The sequence below is a fragment of the Cloeon dipterum genome, chromosome 3, assembly GCF_949628265.1.
Source record: "Cloeon dipterum chromosome 3, ieCloDipt1.1, whole genome shotgun sequence".
Lineage (NCBI taxonomy): Eukaryota > Metazoa > Arthropoda > Insecta > Ephemeroptera > Baetidae > Cloeon > Cloeon dipterum.
In genome coordinates this window covers 36,017,720-36,039,569 of record NC_088788.1, presented here as the reverse complement: position 1 = coordinate 36,039,569, position 21,850 = coordinate 36,017,720, and the positions used below count along the sequence as shown (strand labels likewise).

At 41.5% G+C, this 21,850-nt stretch overlaps 1 protein-coding gene across 1 annotated transcript in view; it reads right to left on the bottom strand.

Moving 5' to 3' along the window:
* Nucleotides 1–21,850, bottom strand: part of LOC135940192 (protein Wnt-5a-like) — a 128,715-nt gene that overhangs the window by 45,227 nt on the left and 61,638 nt on the right. The gene's annotated exons all lie outside the window — the stretch shown is intronic.

The following is a 21,850-nucleotide window of genomic DNA, read 5'->3' as shown; positions in this document are numbered from 1 at the left end:
AGCACACGCTTGGCCAAATTTATGATTCTGCCTGCACGGAAAGGAAGTTTTTATTGATTGGGGTTCCGTCCAATAAAACAGGTTATTAAAACTGCGATTTACGAGCCTCGACCTGTCAATATTTCTCGAGATTGCTTGCATTTTTGAACACTCCCTGGAAAGAGAGAAAAAACAGCACCGGCAAATAAAAGATGCTCGCCTACCAAAACAAAGCATGAGAAATTGGAAGGAAATCGCAGGTGAAGATCTGAAGGTGCCGCGACGGACCCTGAGGGCCCAGTGCGCCGCGCGGTTGTTGATTTTTCTCATTTGACCAACGCACGCAGCTTCCTTTAGTTTGCTGGATGCACACCAAATATTGTGTAACATGAGCTGCAAATAAAAAAACGCCCCTGATCCAAAAGCGAGGAAAATGTGTATTGAGAGGGGAGCTCTGTACCCACAATCGAATATTAAGGCGTCTAGTCGCGTTAAATTAGATCCATATATTATCGGCCGTTCGTACAGGTACGAGGAGAAGACCAATATTTTATCAAGCCCCTCGCAGTCTACACGTCCAGAACAGATGATGCCGCTGATTGGAAAAATGCTCCGAGCGCAGAGGGGCTGCTTGCTTCTTTGCCTCCTCGAAAAGGCATTGTTTCTCATGGGATTGCGAACCGGTGTGACGTGATTCATATTGAACGAATAAATGCCAGCTATTTAGAATTTGAACCGCAGGGGAGCATCCTGAAATGGAAATAAAGGCCGACACTTACAGACACAACAACCAAATAATGCAAAAGTTGAAGCATGAAAACTGTTCTTCAAACACATTCAATTTAACACAAATTTGGTTTGTTAGATCAACTTTGAACTTCATCAAAGAAGCCTGAGAGTGAAGGAGATAAAAAAAGTCTGCACTTGTTTTCTAAAAGCAAAGTTGTTAGTTTTAGAGTTACACATATAGCCTGAAACGACAAAAACAAACTTTCGAAACACGGCGCTGTTCAACGACTTTTTACTCTGGTGGAAATGTCATTTTCTGCTGGCATTTTCACAGTAAAAATGTCCTTTGAGCTGCATTGAAATCACAAAGGCTGTTTTTTCCAATGCGCTAGTTGAATTAAAAGCACGCGTGTTCGGTTGGTTGTGTTTGCTGCGCCGCTCGCTTGTTCGCTAATAATATGTACGCCGCAGTTTCACAAATAAATACAAATATACAACTCAACATCCGCAAATTGACAATGGGGACAAGAGGGTTGTTGAAAGGAAGGGGGCGCAAAAGCATCCCCCGAATGGTCTTGTCACTCTATACTAGCTCTCCCCTATGCGGCAGCTAGCTAAAAAAATACATTTGAGCTGTGTGTGTGTGTTATTATATTATAACGAGGATAACACACCGGCTTATTAAAATATTTCGAATGTTTTCCTCCTTTTGTACGGCGCGTCCAAATCCCTGCGACGAAATCTCTCTCCCTTTTTTTGATGAAAGCGCACACATACAGATGTGAGAACTGCAGGCTATTATTATTTGATTGTCAAGTGGGATGAAAAGTGCATTTCCCAGCTTGCGCACATGGTGTTATAGGCCTGGGGATCAAATTTGTCAATGTGGTTATTTATAGGACCATTATTTCTGACGCAGCACCCTATTTTTTGATTCGATCTGAAGATTGCATTAAAGTAGCACTGTAATTTCATTTTTGACAGTGCCAATCATTAAATCAGACAGCCGAATCACTCGGTCGATAATTCGACATTCGCGGAATATCTGTGAAAAGTGCGAAATTTAAAAACCGTTCCTTTATAGTGGTTTTTGGTCTGAACCTAGCCACAAGAACGCCGGCGACTAATCAGCGATTGTCTTTATGACGTAGCGAAGACTTAAGATCGAGACAGCAGCGCCACAGCGACAGCAAGCATAGGTAGCCAGCAGACAACTTTATCGATTAATTCGCTGCGTCAAAAAGACAGTCTCCGATTGGTCGCCGGAGTTTTTGTGGCTAGGTTCAGACCAAAAAGCCTATCAGGGGGATCCAGCTGTCTAATCTGATTTTACCTTCAGCAATCAATTGGCACTGTCAAAAATTGTAATCTTGGTGAAAAAACTGTCCTTGATGCTTTGTGGATTCTATTCCTTTTGACAAAAACAGAAGATGTTTTGATATTGCATCAGAAACTGACCAAAATCGTACTCGAATTCCACGAGACACAAGATTTAATTTGCATAAATTTATTATTCCGAGTCTGCTTATGCTAATGATCATTCCACCATTCTTGCAAAAAGAAATCAGCATTTACGCCCTGTACAAGAGGGCCAAGTATTTTCCCAGGAATGCCATCCACTAGACCTTTTTAGTATCATCTGAAACGCAGTGAAAAATTATTGCATTGCGTGTGTGCCTCTCGCGACATAGTGAGCACTTGAGCAGCGCGGGCCTTTTGACCATTTCGATCCTGTGGAACTGACAATGAGACACAAACGAATTCCTCAGGAGCAAAGTCATCTGGCTGCGCGCATGACGCGCTTGCGGCAGCGGTTTTATCTCATTTGCTCGTCTTGCTAGGCAGCTCGTCACACAACAAATGAAACTGTAACACAGACGAAAGGCGTATTGAATGTCCATAGTCATGCTGCTGGCAATCCGACTCCTATTCCTTTCTCGAGAGCTGATCCATATCGTGATAATGAACAAAACGCGCGGCGCGTCATTTACGCTCGCTTCGGTACACAACACACACAAGAATAAATGGCACCAACAGCTTCTTAACATCGTGCTCAACACTTTGTATATCATTTTCCTGATTCGGGTTACATACTTACTCACTCAGCTCTTCTCGGAAATTCTGTTTAGCACTTCAAAGACGCAATAAATCGCATGAGGTCAAGCGCATGGATGGATATACATTTAACATTTACCGTTGAAAGCGTTTCCAGAAAAACCAACCGCCTGCTTAATTAGCTTAAAACCAACTTGAACTCGTCTTGTGTCTAATGTCCAATCGCATCTCCCACACAAATTAAACAAGGCACGATTTTTTGGTCTCAGCGGAGAGTAATTAAATATTTAAACAAGGAGGCGGATCTCGTTTTTCTTTGACGCAAAGGAAATGCGCTCTTTCCGTTTCCATCATGCAGCCGCAAAGAACCCGGCTGCCACGGGAGATGCGTCGTCGTTGAGCTTTTTATTTCATTTGGAATACAAACAAAGAGCAAAATAACCAAAGGGAATAATAAATCCTGACATGATTCTCCTCAAGTTTATTGCCACTTAAACTCAGTCAGTCAGTCGGCCCTGAAAACTCATCAATTATGAAATATGGCTGCGAGTGCTCGACGCGCGCACCAACCAAATAAATTGAAAACGGCTCATTTACTGGTTTACATCCTCGAGGAAGATATCCCTGCGAGATTACACACAGACGAAAAGAAAGAACCTGCTGCCGCGGTGCAACACGCCTTCTTTCCACTGCGTGTTAATTGGAATTCAATTTTCTCTGATTATGATTTGTGGAGATTTGCATCCAGCTCCAGGCTGCCACTAATTTTATAAGATCTGCATTATTTTCAGGTAAGTAACGTTGGGTAAATTCACATTTGATTGGGCAATTTGTGACAAATCTCGGATATAAATGAATGGGCGGGGTGCGTCACTTTCCCGAGTGTTCTCTAATCCGTTTCTAGATCACAGATTTCGAGAGAGCGCGCGGGCATGGGCGTCTGAGTACATACAATTCGATTTAAGAGAGCTCTCTGAAAACAGAAGGTGCGGGATATATATATTCAATAAACAAAACACCGACAGCTAATAAGAAGGAGCGGGACCGCAAAAGCATCGAGAATAAAGTAACCAACACTCAGTGATGGAAATCTTAATTTGAAAATAATCGTCGTCCTGCACCACAGAGATGAAGACATGAAAATATTTCGCCGGTCATTTTGCAGCAAAAGCCACTCATTAAGGCCGGATAATAAAATTTTAGCATCCCTCAAGGCGGGTCGGAAACTAGGAATTATATTCCCATCGGTCTGGCGGCTCGGCGTTTCGGCGGCCTAGCAACCATACAACAGATGCATCCGCGCCATTTGGAAAAATAAAACACTCGGCTAAATGCTGCCCGCAGGTATTAATTTGCATAGCGAGTGCACAGACGGCAACGCGCGCGCACTTTATTGATATAAAGCAACAGCCGCGGGCCTATTAGTTTAACCCTTCTGTCAGAGGCAAGTAGCGCGTTTTTGTTTTCCCTTCACAAACAGAAGCAACAGCAACAGCAGCGCGAGTGCGATGATGTGCCCTCGTCGCATTTTATCGATTGCGAATTCGCTCTTGAATCTTCTAGTACCCTTGGAGAGCTCTCAAAATGAAAAATTTAATCTCTTCAGAGAAGAGCTATCACTCTCGAATAGTTCGAGTTGGAAATATTGCCGGGCTAATTCATAGAGGGGAGATCGCGAGCGCACTGGTTCCCTACTGTAAGACCACGATTTAATTCGCAATTCGGGGAAATTTTCCTCAAAATTCGCACACCGTTGCCAAGCGACGAGAGAGATCGAAATAAAACAAAAATTGTTTTATTTGTCTTTATTTTTGGAAAAATTTGTTGCTAAATAAACTCGATAAACTATGTGTGTACTTGCTATATTATAGTCAACAATGGAAAATTTTCTTAATTTTTGGCCAGTATTAAGCTCTACTTTCATTTGAGCAAACCAAAAAATCTTAAAATTTGTTTCAGAAAATCTATTGCCGTGGTGAAGTGAAATATATTTATAAAAAATCAGTGTTTTGAAACAATCTTCAAGTTGCCACGAGTTAGATCTCAGATTATAAAGCTAATTGCAGTAGTTGCAAAACACTTAAAATAACGTGAGAGACTTAAATGAACGATGACTGCTGCTGCAGTTCAAGAGTCAGTTTTTGCCTTCATCATTCGCGTGTGTAAATACACATTCACTTCTGCAATGCGTGCATGCAATTGAAGGAATAAATCATGTGTCAAGTGGCATTAATTCTTGAAATGTAAACTGCCGAGCGTGTGAGATGGAATTTTAGTTGCTGCTGCCGCGGCTCATTATATATACTCCATCAAGTAATGGCTCCTTGTCCACAAATAAATCTTGCTTAATTGATTTGCTATGTGAAACGATTTATTTCAAAATTGTATGAGATATATTTTGCATTTGCTGCAAGAAATTCAAAAGCAGAACCAGTTTCCTGCCTTATTATCGTCGTGGTCGTTGGGTCGAGGTGGGAAAATCGGTTCTCCCCGCTCTAATTTATATTTCCACTTTCCTATAAGCCCCTATCGAAAATGATAAAACGGGGTCCGATGCAAAACATGGCGTAAACAAATTTGCCCGAGTGTTGTCGCCATCTCTGATGGACGAAATAATAAATAACAAGCTGGGAAAAACGGAGCTGCTGTATAAATTGAAATCTTGTTAATAATTCTTTCTTTCTCTCTCTTCTGTGGATTCGACTTTTAACTCTAATCCCGTTTTACGAGAGGCGGTGAGATTAAATAATGAAGAAAGAGAGACGCCGCCGCCGCCGAAGTCGAGTCCTGAAACGAATCGGCAGTAGAGGCTATGCGATGCCAATATTTTGTGCACCCAAGGCGCAAATTGCCTCAACGCGACTCAAGGCTCTCGCAAATTTATTTCAACATTATTCGAAGCCAAGGATTTCGGCAATAAACATTCAAAATATGAAATTTACTTCGGCGCCGCCCATTCCGTTTTATTGGCTTAATCTAATTTAATCCTGATATTTGTGAAAGGAAATAAATAAGACTCACATTCCGTGTCCATCGCGTTGCTTGACTTGCAAATTGTTTATTTGCAGTAATCATTCTCCATTGAAATTCAAATAAACTAACAATATTTACATGCGTGGCACTTCATATTTGATTTTCACGTCCTCAAGGGTATTTTAAAGAAATATCATTCAATATTTAACTGGTTTCTTCATGATTTATTTCTCAGAGAGGTGTGTAAGTAGAGCTGTAAGGCCAACAATTTTAACATTTTGCATTGCAAATCAAGACCGAGGAAACAGTTTCAAGTTTTTGCAAAATTTCTCGAAAAAATTAAATGATTATTTCACGCGGTCACGTGGTCAGGCGCCAGCCGCTGGTGAAAATGGTCAGCCGTCGCCTTCAATCTCGCAGCTGAGACCTCTTCATGTTTAAGGAGAATTTAATTTGGAAATCAATGAAAAAATGACATTTAACGTTGACAATTTCAACTTGCCATTCATCGGGTTGGGCTTTGTGAGAGGAATCCAGTGCATGCCTTACTTTAAAAATGGCTCCACAAGAAGACGAGATATCGCTGCTTCAAAATTGTCCCTTATGTTGACAGCAAGCGCGGAGCAGACGTGTGTTCGCTTGGACGTTAAAAATTAAAAAAATGTACGCTGGGCTGTGGCAAGCCTTATATATGCTGCTGGTGGGGGTGTTTTCTTCAAAATTAGAGGCAACGCAGGCTCTGGCCCGATTGTTGGGAAACATTGTTGGTAGTTCCATGAAAGAAGAAAACAACAATATAAATTGAAGAGATTTCCAAAACCATGCCTTATCCTAGCCTCTCCTGTCACTATCACAAGGGTGGGGAGACGTCAGAGGTGGATATTTCAGGAGCTATATAGACTCCCCACTGCTGAAGCCCCTAACTCCCTGACTATTGTGTGATAACAACAATAACACGACTGAAAAATAGAAGCAACAAAAGAAGCTTAAAGGTACAATGAAAACTCTTTTAGTCATTTATCGTTTTAGTTCAAAAACTCCACAGCAGGTTCACAGAGATGAATTTTCCTTTTGTGCGATTGGGGAAGTTCTCGCAAAAGGAAGGTAGGTGGCGACGTTACAGGGATGGGCATAAATTTATCATCTTCATCAAGTAATGGCTCCTTGTCCACAAATAAAGAGAGAATTGTCTAAGTAGAGCTCCAATCCCAACATTTTTAACATTTTTTATAGCAAATCAGGACCGAGGAAAGGTTAGTTTTCAGTTTTGGCCAAATTTCTCGTAAAATTAAATGATTTTTCGCTTGATTTCGATCCCTCTCATCGCGTTCTATCCAATGGTGTGCGAATTTTAAGGAAAATTTTTCTCAATTGTGAAATAAATCGTGGTTCTACAGTAGGGAGACAGTGCTTGCTAAATTTGGAGACAGTTTTCTCAAAAATTTAGGAAAATATCAAGTTTTCCTCAATTTTAGATAGAAGGTAAAATAGAATTGTTGTTTTGAAGCCCAAAATAAACGCAAACTTCAACAAAATTACACAGCACTGCCACGGTATGAAAAATTATGGATAATTTATTATTTAGTTGTTTCCTCGAAATAGAGAGTTTGTAGGAGCCATCTTTGCAGGCAAGTATTTTAATGATTTGCAGCTGCGGTGAAAAATTTTTAATAACCGCGACGCGTCTCTGGTCTCTCTTGCAGGTAGCAATAAGAAAAGTGAGGATGAGGAGCGACGCGCAATAATAATAAAACGCCGCTTACACACTGCGCGAGTATTGCGCTCACACGCGTTTTAAGACTTTGTGTCTTACGATCCGGCATGGGACGAGCGCCGCTAAAGTGGCCCCGAAACGATATCATTAAGTGGAGGGAAGCATTAAGCAGCCGCTGGTAATGAGATGCAAGCGCAAAAAGTGGCAAAATTTATGTGCGACAAGCGAGAGCGCGCGGCAGTTTTCGGGCGGAACGAAATGCTGAGCATGCCAAGTTCATCATGAATATTTATCCACTCTCCGGTTAGCAGGCTAGACTAGAAACCCGGCCAGTCGAGATCTACGGGAATAATATTGAATTAAAAACCAATCAATGCGTGAATGCCAAATTTGGTGTGCGTGCAGCGGTCGGTTTTGATTTTCTTGCTGCTCGCTGCCGCATCCAACTGATGGAAAACTCTATCTGATGAGTGCGCTAATGGCAGCAATAAATCAATATTTCAATCAGCGGACCGACGAGATGCATTCGCTTGGTGCTGCTGCTGCTGCTGCTGCTGCTGCTGCTGCTGGTGTTTCTGATTGGGAAAGCAAACCAAGGAAGAGCGCGGAGAGCAGGTATGTGTTTTTATTAGAGGCGTTGCGGTACATTTCAATTTTATATTGCGCCACTCCATCCGTTTGATCGATGGAAAATTCGTTTTTCTCGAGATTAATTAACTGTTCTTCAACAAAGTCACTCGAAATTAAAATATTAACAAGTGTTGCAAACGAATGAAAAGAGGTAGTAAAGGGGAAAACATAATTGATTGAATTTTTACTCTCATCCTTCAAACGCTACACACCGTTCAACTCGTATCGACCTCCCCTGGCCAGATTAAGGTTTATCTGGTCTTTCACGCAATTTGCTTTATTTCTACCCCCTTGAAAGAGCAATTTTTTTCATTTTTGCGGGATTACAAGATAATTTTGGCGAATTTTAAGGATTCAATAACTCATTTTGAGTTGTTTCAGGTGTGCTTTGCTCTCCTCCCGTCAATCCCAATCGAATAAACACCAAATTTGAGGTCATCGGACAAGGTTAAAGGTCACCAAGGCTAATTTTCGAAACTTTCCGGGTGTTTTTCAGAGTTTGAAACCCTGAAAAATCCAAAACACCTCTCAACAGTGGTCTCAGGGTCCCTGTGAACTTGTGTGGTGTTCGGCTTCATTTTCGAGACATTCAATTTTGAACCTCGAAAAACACAAATTTGTAGAATTTTTGCAAATGTTGTGAGCTCCAAATCTTCAGAAATGCAAGAACTTTTCACGCAGCGATTTATAAATACTGAAGAACAAACATATTTGTTTCAATCCTCAATTTTTACTGTCAGAATTGAAAAAACCCTGATGTAACTTGGAATGGTGCTCTAAGCATAGAACCTTTTCGATTGTAAATCATTAACCAAATAGCCATAGACAACATAAAAAATTAAAGTTGAAATTTCTATGGCACCTCATTAAAATTTCCAGGTACACCTTTTGAAGTGTGGCAATTGGGGAAAAATTATTAACATGTACTCCTATATAAAAAATTCACAACCTACAATATACATGATTTAAAACATATATATGGGGAGACAAGATTGCATCATTTAGTTAGAAATCGGGAAAGCACGTACAAGAGACGCTTTCATCGTTGCTCAAATTTTTCGTTTCTTTTTAATTTTATGAAATTTTTTGTGATCTTTTCTGTGTTTAGCTTTTAAGGCTAATTTTCAGGTATTTTTAGAGCCTCCTTGTCCTCCTAGCAAACAAAAATTACATCTGAAATGTCTTAAAAATTTGGTAATATCAATCCATTTCTGGACCTTTTGCCCCATACTATGGCTTTGTTAACAAAATTTTGATTCTCTATACGAGTAAAATGGGTATGTTTCTTTGAAATATGCAAGATTTTAGTATTGGGAAAAGAGCATGTCTTTGTTCTTCTTCCGTAATGCTATTTCTGTAACATCAGGAGAAAGAGATATTGGAACACACAAAATCAATTCGCCCAAACATATTTACAAGTGTTCGCAATCAGTTGACGGAGATGAGGTTCCTGCATCTCATTGGAATCTCGTCGGGACAGAAGCTGCAGCGGCGTCCACGAGGATTTTACATCCGTAGCGATAGCGACGCTCTGAATACAAAAAGATAGATGTTCAGCCCGTCTATGTTTTTTATCCGTGCAGCAGGTACCGCATTTCTTATCTGTGCAGCTCTTAAATATATAGGCACCAGTCCTTTTTATGTGTGTACATTTCTACTTCGTCATCGGCTCTCTTTAGAAAAGGAAAGAGGTTGGAAATGCGAGTGGCATTAGGAGGACGGCGGGCGCTGGCTTTGAAGACGCACACGTTTATTTGTGCACAAAAAATACGTGCTTGCGGACAAAAAATACCGCTCGAGAAAAGAGGAGACGCTTAATTAGAGCGATAATTAAGCCATTCTGTACTGTGTACAGCGACTTAAATCGTCCAAATGAGGGCTGCGTCGATCGTAAAGAGGGAAACGTTTTAATTTCGACCTGTTGATGGCGCATCAATTTTTGAGAGGCCTCGAATAATCTTCAGACGCTCGTAAAAATAAAACGAGGAAGCTTCAGAATATTTTTATTGTTATTTCAATCAATTACCAAGGAAATGAAATGCTCAAAAAGGATTTCCTCGCGTTGAATAAATCTTGATGTTGCTCTGATGCATAAATTATGATGAGCTTTTTTGATAAAACGTTGTAAAAAGGTAAGGCATCGCTGAAAAAGTGTTTGGTGGAAGAAAGAAGCAATATACAGCAACAAGACCAGTTCCGCAGGTAACCAAACGAGTTATCCTTAAACCCTCTGGAGAAGTATGCGCGCCTGATCCACATGTGGATTTGAAAATCCACTGACCCTGAACGCGGACACGGAGAGCGAGAGATGAGAGTTCCAAATGACTGGCTTCTGCCACTGGCTTGTCTGGTTTTTTCTCTCCTTCTATCTCGAGGCGCACAAGGAAAAAGCTCTCCAACGGGTTGCAATGGACCTATCTGATCGAGTGCAACTCTGTTTATTGATTTACCAGCAACGTGCGGGCAACATCTGAGAGACCGCAAATATTTTAGCTTCGGGTTAAGAATCCATTAAACACCAATGGAAAAATGTGACAATTAAAGCACTTGATTTGAAATCAATGGAATTTTCAAAAAATTCAGGCACAGAAGCTCATAAAATTTGGAAATGTCACAATCTCTGCACGAAAGTAAAAACAGATGAAAAAAATGAATGTTCCTTACTTCCGGCATTCAAAGAAAAAAGTTAAGCATCAAAGGCAAATAATGCACCTGCACTCTCACGTACACATTCTGCCTCTCTGTTGACAGGAATGAAAAAACACTTTGCAGAAGTACGCAGCAAAACGGGAATCCCTCCGTCGTTGTTTAAAAGTCATTCAAAGCGACCAAACAAAACCAGAGCTGCGTTTCAGACGCGAGAATTTCGAATGTGTCTTGCGAAGGGGTGGCGGAGGGTGGCATTTAAGTTATGAATAATTTGTCCGTGTCATATTTGCGGTGCATATAATGGGCAGCTCTCGCAGGAGACGCAGGGGTGGCGCAACAAAGATGCAAAATAACGCACACGCCGCGCGCGCGGTCGCTACACATAGCTCATCTGCGGGAGCAAACACGCAGAGAGATGGAGCAGAGCGCACGCTTTTTGCGGCATTCCGGCCGCAATTATTTATGCAGTGAAAAAGAGGCAATTTAAACAGCATGAATAGTTGATGGGACCACCCTTCTTCTGCTGCACAAGAGATTAATCCGGCCCGCCGCTGGAACAATGCTCACAGCCATTGCGTCTTGATTCTATTCTCCGCGCGCGCGCCGCGCCTTAGCACACTTCACCAGAGATTTATGAATATTTGAAAACCCTGTCTAATGCATCAAAATTGCTGCGAGCGAGAAGGGTTGTTTGTCGAATGAATACACCTGCTGGATTTTTTAGCCTCGAAACGGGGAAGATATTTAAAAATAATTAGTTTGCCTAAGCCGGCGCTGCCAAAAGATGCAAACTCTCATTTTTTACTCAGGGGGCGAACTTCAAGATTGATGCTTCAGTTGGGCAATTTAAGTTTTCGAGGGTACTTTCATTTTTGGAAAACGCAGATCGAGAGGATGACTGCCTGCTCTCAACTGCCTTTCGCGCCCCCCAGTGTGCAATTCTCGACTCATTGTCATGCATAAAGCGCATTCGAAACTGTTCAATACGACACCCCAGAGAGCGCAAAAGATGGCCCTCTATACGAAATTACAATTTGTAACAAGCAAACACTTTTCCAGCGAAACTTTTTGCTCGTCGTGTCTTAATTAGATTTCGACAATGGGGCAGAGGGGGATGCAAATCTAATTAAGTGTTTCTTCGTCAGTTTAAAACCTTAATTATACATAAAACAGAAAATATTCTTAAATTTGAGATTTTTTCAAATCTGGAAATCCATTTATAATATAGAATGATTTGATATAAATGTGTAAGATTTTTTTAGGGGTGAAGGGTTTTATATTCTGCGTTTGAGAGTGACGATTCTAGTTAGCAGGACTAACTGCAGAGTGCAGTAAAATCGGGAGAGTAGAATATGAAGCACACCGGAGTTCGGTATTTTCTTGACAGAGGCCAGGAGAGTGCAAACCCTCTGCCAGCTATATTGAAATTTAGCGTGGTTTAAAATTGGTTCTCGCTGCGTTGCATTTAATTCCAAAGTGAACTTATTGATTCGACTGTAAATAGATATTTAAAGTATATGATAGCTATGCGTCACCAACAACATGAAAAATTGAATTTTCCTTCATAACATTATCGAAAATTATGCTACTGGCGCGTGGATTTTTTTCTTATTAAAAAAATGGTAAAATAATTGCATGTGATTTTCTGTTCCAATATTCCCATTTGTATGATTGTTGCAGAAGTTGAAAGATAAATAAAATTGTCCTTTGTAGATCAAGCTTTAAATAACTAATTTAATTAAATTAAATAAATAAATAATTAAGTGAAACACTAGGTTTTGGCAGTGTCAAGATCATCTGATGAAATTCACACCATCGATCAAGAGTAACCAATACAACCGTCAAATTTTCATTTTTGGGGGTTTAACGGACTTTGGGAAAGCAATAACTCATTTTGAGTTGGTGCAATTTAAAAGTCTAAGTGTGCGTTGAACTCTTCTTGTTGAGCCCGATCGAATGAACACCAAATTTAAGGTCATCGGTCAGGGCCAAAGGTCAGCAAGTCTTTTCCGAAATTTTCCTTATTTTTTTTTATTTTGAACACCAGAACCACTTTAAAAATTCAAAACGCTCCTTAAAAGTGGTCTCAAGGTACGTGCGAACTTAAATGAAAATTTAAAGGTACTGTTCGGCTTCGTTTTCGTGAAATTCAATATTTATGCCATATATATAAAACTCAATATTTTCGATTTTTTTTTTCAAATGGTGTGATCACTAGATCTCGGGTTCTAATGGTCAGAAATGCAAAAACTTCACACTGTTTGACTTGGTTTAACTTCCCCTGGTGAGCTAAATGGTTTTTGGGGTGCTCACCTTTCACCCCTGAACCCCTATTGGCCGTAATTTCATCGCCCGAGTCGAAAAATGAATACTTTAAATCATCGCGATTTTTTGTTCTTTTATAACTGGTTTTTAACACAGGTAGAGATTGTAACGCAGTGCATGATTTGAAACATTTTTAAATGCGGGTAAAACGTATAAGATATTTTAACAGACAACGCGCCTGACTTGAAGCGGAAGACAGGAAAGTTCTTGGTAAAAGTGCAGCCCATCGAATCAGCGATAAATTAAAGCAAGTGATTAACATTTTGAATCAAATATTATATTATTGAGCTTTACAGAAACTTGTGCGAAGAGGTCATTTTCTGTTTTCTGGTATTTTTAAAATTCATAATACTAATTTATTTTTTTAATCTTTTAGTAGACACAAAATATAAATCTTCTTTCTGAAGACGCATAGTCCACAATAATGACCCCGCGTCTCTAAATATCCAATAAAACTCTCCCAAAACCTTTTGTAGTATGATGGTATTAATATAGTATAATAGAGGAAGGTCGATTCATTTTCGAATGTTAAGGAGAGAACTTCCTGTGAGCGTCGGATACAAAAGACATTCTGCAACAGCTTTGTGCTCCTTGGATGGACAACGAACGCGTCTCCCAGGGTAACTCGCGTGTATATAGTCTAACCCCGCGCTTTTCCCCGAAAAATATCATGAATGGAGCATTTTTATGGACGAAATGATGCGAGGGTTCGTTCTTCAAGCGTGCGGACCACGCAAGGAATAAGAAAAGGTGCGCGTTTTCACCTGGGCCCTGTTGAGTGTGCATTAAAAGCAAATCAAGCGTGCTTCTCGCTCCAACATATTTTCCAAAGCCAAAAAATGCTGTTTGCCTGCGACCGTGGCTGGCTGGCATAATAAAAATTTTATGCCCTCTTCTTGCAGCCCGCTCGCACGAAAAGGCATTTCAGAAAAAGTGCGTGAGCGCAATAGGAAGGAGCGAAATGGAGACGTCAAAATTCTTGACGCACCGCTCGCACCGCTTATCACGCCAGATAGAGCCGCAGAATGAAATGAAAACACGATCAATTTTGCTCCAGCATAATTCTCCAAGGCTTAAGATACCGGTAAAGTGTCTATTTTGTACCTGAAAAGCTAATTTTTGAAATATATGATGTAATATTCAGTAAATTTGTTAAAAAAGTGCTTACCGGTGTTTTCGAAATTCAGGAAATTCTGTACTTTGTATCGTTTTTTACGGCTTAAATTACGACATATTTCTTAATAAATTTTATTTTTTAAGCCTTATTTGGTGATCGAATTTGACTAAGTAAGAGGCTTTCAAACAGTGAAATAAAAATTACGGTGCAATCTCGTTTATATTTTAAGTAGAGCTTTACATAATATATATGCCACAATTAAGAATAATTCTAAAAAATATTTGAAAAATGCGACCACTCGAGGTTGTTTTCATGTTGAATATAATTAAAACCAGGCTTCATCCTCGTTGTCAAAAAAGAAAATCGTCGTTTTTATTCCTCGTTTTTTACTCTAAAAAAGTTAATTAAGTTTTTTTCTTGTGAAATTTAGCAACAATTTATCTCTAAAATCAAGACCGAGGAACAGATAAATTTCAGATTATACCAATGTTCTGGATTTCGATTCCTCTCGTCGCGATCTATCCAACGGTGTGCGAATTTTGAGGAAAAATTCCCTAAATTGTGGTTTTACAAGACAGTGCTTGCTGCTTGATTAGCATGCTCCAAAGAAAAACAGTGAAATGTAGTTGCAGGGTGGCCGCACTGGTAGGAAATTCTCTGTTTGACTGCTAGAGACCGACTAAGGAGAATCTACTCTCCTTAAGACCGACTAATTTATTTCACAATCCGCACTCTCTTCCTGCACAGATACTTGAAATACCTGAGAGAAATACTTGGCATATAACAAACAGTACAGTGATAAATTCACACATATGTATATACGTGTAGCGTTTCCCGCACATTATTCTGGCCGAAATCAAATTTGTATCAATCTCGCTCCTATATAGATGTCGCTTTTACTGTATGATAAGCGCTTTTCAACCTTACACCTTTCACTGACCGATCCACCTCCGCACGCAGTCACGTGATCGTCTACTCGCTCTTGGCCGGGAGATAAAGTCGTGCGTGTGCTGATCACACGGGGTGAGCTTCTCTTGTGATAACTTGAATTTTAATCATGCTTGACTCGCTATTCTATTGCGTTTATTAAATTGTTTATAACACTTGTCATTTTGTTACATCAAATGTAATTCAATTGCTACGCTCATCAATAAACGTAAAAAATGGAATTTTGACGTATTATCATCTATTTGGCTAAACTACCCCTCAAATTCAATATTCCAATTTAATTTAGCTGCATGATTTCAGTTGCAACAACCTGAAAATCGGCAAATTAACCGAAACATCTTAGTTGTCATGTACACTCTTTTAGAATTAGTTAAAATTAATTGCTTCCACAACGAGTTCCATTATTATTATCATCATTTTTATTCGTAGAATATGAATATGAAAAGAGGAGACAAGCGGAACAAAGGTTAGGCGAAAAATGTGCTGGATGCGGGTGCGTCGCCCGCACACATTCTTCTCTCCTCGGAAATAACAAAAAGTAACCAAACACCAGCAGCAGAATTTTTAATTTGCAAGAGTTAATTTCGCGAGCAGGCAAGCATGAATGCACACAGACACTCTCATTCGGGGTTACAAAAAAATCCACACATTATTTTTGCGCGCGTATACATTATTTTTAATCCAGCGCTGGAACAAGGAAGGCGTCGTTGTACGGTTTTGATTATCGCTGCCAAAATGCGATCTTTTCGAGTGGATTGCCATCAAAAGTGAAACAATGGGGGGCGCGAGTCACGAACAAAAAGCAGCAGCGCAGAGGCCAGAACTCATTCGAATGACACCGACGCCCCTGAAATATTCGCGCGCGCGAATAAAATATTTTGCATGCACACGCTTTTGCTGGTACGCTCGACTCGGCGAGCGAGTATTCCCAAAGGTTCGCCATCCCGCTCTCTTTCATTATGTTTTGCCTGCCTGTTTTTACTTTATGCTCATTCCGCTGTCGCCGCGCTGACGCGAAATAACGATGCACATTTAGCCAAATTAATGTGTATATCCTCAGTGCACTCATTACATTAGCGTAATTAAATTTAACGCGCCATTGCATTTTTCGGTGATTGCCGCACACGCTCGCACCCTTTGAGCCAAACGCCACTGTACACTTTTAAACATGCGCCACTCCACCCAATTTTTAGCAGAGGCAAAATATTACTATTTCCATTGTTCGTTTATTCTATCTATGTGAAAGTTTTATTTATAGAAGCATTTAGAGAGTGTCAATCGATTTCGGAGGATTGAATTTGGTTGGGCAGCCGAATCACTCGGCCGACAATTTGACATGACGTGCCGGAAGTCGGTGGAAAGTTAAAAACCGTTACTTTTAAGCAAAAAGAGCCACAAAAACACCGGTTAACAATCAAAGATTGGCGTATTTGGCTCACAGCTATCGAGACGGCAGTGACACAGCGACTACTAGCGTAATTAAGCAATTAACAAACGCTGACCAGGATATCAATTTTCAACTTTGGCCAAAAACTATTCATTAGTACATAATCATAAAATCTTCCCATACTCAATCCAGGATAAACTCATGTAATGGAGAACGATTATTACTCTTATTAGTAACGGTTCTACTCCAATTGAATAGTTTTTTTAAGATGTGTCCGTGTCAATTTAATCAACACATTAGATAAAGCTTAATTTGGTCCAAACTCGATCCAAACATTATCGACTTCTTTCATAATGATTACGGTCTTTAATTTACCATATCATTTTTTCTTGGTAAGATAGAAAACAAATCTTCTAGGAAAAGGAATTCTTATATAGTTTTCCTTATTACATGCATTATGAAATACCAAGGTTGCCTCTAACAAGTACGATTATTATTCCTCTCAAAACAGCATTTCATTTCTTGACTCTCGATCTCTTTGAATTTTGATTGAAAAGAAACAACTTTAGAAAAATTGCTCAATTATATGTTTTTTTTGTTATTCTATTTTAAAGTTGATTAAATAATATTAAAAAATGTGATTTCGTCCACGTTTACCAAGTCTAAGGACATAGACAATCATTTTTCATTTAAAAAGAAAGGCTGTGATTTAGTCAGAGCTCTCAGCCGCGAGATTTAAGACAGCGGCGGGCGGGGCCGGCTTAGCCGAATTTTTGAACGCGGCGGCGGCTGGCCATTTTCATCAGCGGCTGACAATATTTTAAAAGTGCAGCTTGATAGTGCTTAACGCCCCGAACACACACACACACACACATTTATTTCTCCTGCACTTCTTAATTTTTGACCCTTTTTCACCGGCAACTAGCGTGACTGTGGCGCGCAGCTTAGCCAGATTCGCAGCGGATGGCGGCCGCTCACGTGACCCAAAATTTGCCGGCTATGGCGTGGCGCAGTAAATAACTGATTTTTATAGAAACAACAAATTTCTTATGTGTGTGGGCCTCATTTTGGGGCGGATTACGGCTAGCAATTTTTTTAAAAATAATGCTCGATACTGGGCGATATATCGCTAATTCCCTATCCTTATACACGGCGCGATATCAATATATCACCCAGTATCGCCCGTTTAAAAAAAAACTAGCGTGCCGTCGTCAGAAACTATGTATGATGTTGTTTTGTGGGACAAGGGCTATTATTGAATTAATTGTTTGGCCTTGTCAAAGGCCAGGCCCTGAAAAGAGCCGATTTAGGGAAGGGAGGGAACCTTCAATCGGACCGTGAAGGTTTGGCTCGGGGACGCGCTGCCCGCGGAGCAAAATCCAGCACGTGGATCAAAATCCGCTGGCTGGCAAACGCATAATGAAGCTCCTCCAGAACATAGTCCTGGTCCACAGCATCCAGGCCGGAACAGATCCGCGGCAAATACAACTCGCGAACCCTGTGCCGCCGCGTGTAACGCGCCAGACCAGCGATCATGAGATGTACGCCGCGAATGTGACCGTCTGGATCGTGGTGGAGCTTCTGCGTCGAGCGTGGCTTCGAAACGCAGAGCAGCATATCGGTGTGGTCGGGCATTCGTTCAACCGCCACGTAGCCAAGATGCGCACGCGGATGTTTGCGCCGCAACGCGTCCGGACACCAGCCTGTCAGCCGCCTTGTGAGCAGCGCCAGGCCAGCACCCATGGCGAAGTCGGCGCCCACAGCCTGGGCCTTGACACCGCGACATTTGAACAAATCTCCCTTCGACACCTTAATGCTGCACCTACTGTTCGAAGGCCGCTTTATGCCGTTTCGCCTGATGCGATCCACGTCCCTCAAGTACTTTTGGTACTCTCCTGACGGAAAACGCTCCTGGCGAGACATGGAAAAAGCGGGCAACGCAAAAGTGAAATGAACTAAGAAAAACCACGAGAGAGGTGTGAGCAGGGGGTACGTCGATTTACGACCACGGTGCATTCCTCTCAGCCAGGGCTTTTATAACTTTAGAGCAGGTGGAGGTGGAGCCATAACTGATCTGCCCGCCCTCTGTGTAAAGGAATTCACAACTCAAGACCCGCGCCCGCGCGCCGCGCGCGAACCCAATAAAACATTCTGTTTTTCCCCTGCATGCACTTTTAAGTTTATTCCCTTTTTCATATTTCCCCGGTGGCTGGCGCAGCTTAGCCAGATTCACGGTGGCTGGCGGCTGCCCACGTAATCCTAAATTTGCCGGCTGGCGCGGCTGGCTGACTGAGACCTCTATTATTATGAATGAAATATTTATTAGACACCACGGGTGTACAACAACAGGCATATACAATAATTAAATCACAGGTTCATTGCTAGTCTTTGCTTGGGCGGCTTGGCACAGTGTCAAAGTGTTCTTATCACATTCGAGGAAATGGTAGAAACTGATTGGTTTATCACAGAATTTGCACTCACAGTCCTCACTCGAGCAGGAGTGGTAGGTCAATTTTTTACAAATAAAATAGTGAAAACCGTGACAAGCGTGTCTCGTGAACATGTGTCTGTTATTAAAAAGGGCTCCCTTCCAACTTTGGTTGACCATGGCGGGGGTGACGAAAAACCCCGGGTCGATTTCAGAGGCCTTAAAGTCCTGGTTAGCTATGAACTTTTTAAATGAGTCAGTCTCCGGCAGTGAATATCTATTATTATTATTACTTTTTTCCTTTTAATCCCTGTCCGAGGACCGGGAATGGCGCGCTTTGTACTAGCATGAATGCTGAAACCCGAGTCCCAATAACACCACGAACGGATAACATGGGCTCACCAGGCCACACACAGAGACCCAGCTCACTGAAGGGCCATACTTTTCTCCGCACCGAGGACTTTTCAAACGCTAGAAATTCGCCCCATGATGCCAAATCACACATGCTGGAAAGGTGAAAACCAGCAAGTAACGAGTGTGCCTGGGGTTATCAAGAGTTATCACATTTGACGATGTCAATACTCAACAATTTTGCGGCCTCCATTTGTCAAATTTGATTTTCAACTTTAGTGAACTACACCCTAGACCTTTTTCCTACGACAAACCTATGGACTTGAGTTACTGCACTTTCAAAAATTTTATATTTTGACATGTGATATTGGATCCCGTAAGAATGGAAAATGCGCTATACATTCTTTCCAGCATTGTTTATTCCCATTTCATAGATATGCTAACCCTGAAAATAGTGTCATTCAGCAAAGCCAACTATCGATTGGCCCGGCAAGCAATGAGGGAGCATGGAAATAGTAATTGCAAAACGAACGCGTATATGCTTCTATACGAATAAATGGGTTCGGCAGTTCAGCTGCACGCCGCTCATCCATGTGCTAGGCCACGAGCAGCAGATATTCAATCATGGGCCACCCCATCCATCCATCCATCCGTCCTTCTGACCGGCGAGCTATCCATCCATCCATCCATCCATCCATCTAGCAGAGAGCAAAATGCTGTCAACATTATGCGACACATTCGCGCAGAGGCACACGTCCGAAAAGCGGTGTCGCGCGGAATTCAATTTTCATGGGCTGAGCATGATTATTCAGCAGGCGCAAACGCAGAAAAAATCTGCATTCGCGGGAGGAGCATGGGTGGCTATCCTCCTCACCAACAGGTTGCGCGAACGTCTCGAGCTGGGAGTTCTTTTTGAATTTCAACAGGAAATTCGCTCATCAAGGCATTACTTGCTCTTTAAATTATTTTCACTGCACGCGGCAATCAATCAATCAATCGTTTTGGCAGCGACGGGGTGCTTGCGCGGGGGTGGAAACGGGGGAATTCGCACAGAGTCGCACCGCCGGCGCTGCACAGCGAGTAATAAGAGGGCTGAGCGAGCGAGCGCGTGGTGCAGTGCACAAAAGTAACACGTCCCGCGCCGGCCACGACCCATTAATTAACAAAATATAATTACATCACACACGTACACGGGCCGGCGCGACAATAATTTATTATTCCATTTGAATCCTTGCACAAATTTTATGCCCTTCACCAAATTCACGAGCAGCTGCCGCATTATTTACATCATTTTTGTGCCTTTCAAACACTATTCCCGACTCGTGGCACTATATTATCGATTTTGCGCCGGCATGGTTAGAAGACCCAGGAAAGAAAGGAAATAATTGGATTGAAAACTGATATTTGGCACACACACACTCTGTGTATTCTGAGAGGTTCATTATTTTCATCACATCGCCACTCTAGCGAGCAGCCGTTGTTATGCAACACGCTGAGCATGCATGCTGAGATGGTTGTATAACACTCGGCTTGCTGCGCGCGGGGTCTTGTTATCTCTCTAATGGGCCCCTAAAAACAAAGCCTCGCAATGTGCCGTGTTATGTGCGCTCCTTGTCTAATGATAATTTTCTTTCGAGAATTCTAATATCACTCTCGCAAAGCTGACGATCCTGCCATGATTCTGCGTTATAGCAGTTTCATCGATTTTAATCGTGAAGGAGCTGTCCTCACACCAAAATATAATGATAGTTCCACTTTATCACTTAGAAGCATTTTGATAAAATTGTGGTTAATTTAAAATCATTTTGCAAAAAGCTATAAATGAAGTTGCTATGAAAATCTTGACAAAATATTTTTAAGAGATTCACGAGGACGTACTAGGAAGTATTCTAATTAATCAAAACATTTTTTTAATTTATTTGTTTTTCTTTCTTTCGTTTTTATTCAGTGAAAACCAATCTTTTTGTTAATATTCATCGTCAATGCTGTGGTTTATGATTTTGTTTTGCTGATCCAAGGCCTACAGGACTGAAAAATTGGCTTTTTAAAAACTATTCTTCGTCTTCAATTGATTTTTTGCGGTTTAATTATTAAATTCTACGAGTTTGTTAATTTGAACTTTTTTTATTTCGTTCAATTAAAGGTTGGCAATTTATTCTGCGATACAGGCAAAATTCTGAAGTAGGACGTCAGCGGCTGTCGCGTTGACGTCGTCACAGGATTAAATGCAAAAGTAATTTTGTTTGACAGCGCTGATGCCTGCTGGGCCGAAGGTCGCACCCTAAAATGCCCGGCATAGCAGCTTTGGGCCGGACGAAATCGTTGCTGACTCCGTGCGAGCTCCGTGCTGTAGGGGCATCGTGCCCATGGGTGAACCCGGCCGCGTGTTTAGGAATTAAAAAACTCGCGCGCTGCGTTCTTTGTATTTTTTCCAGCGTGCCCTTCCAATCAATACGGGCCGAGCACGATCGGAGGGCCAATGGCGGGCGGCGCCAAGGTAAACCTTGGCCGCGATTGGCTGGTGGGGGGATGGGAGTTTAGAAGCAAGCGGCGGCGCCAGCCGCG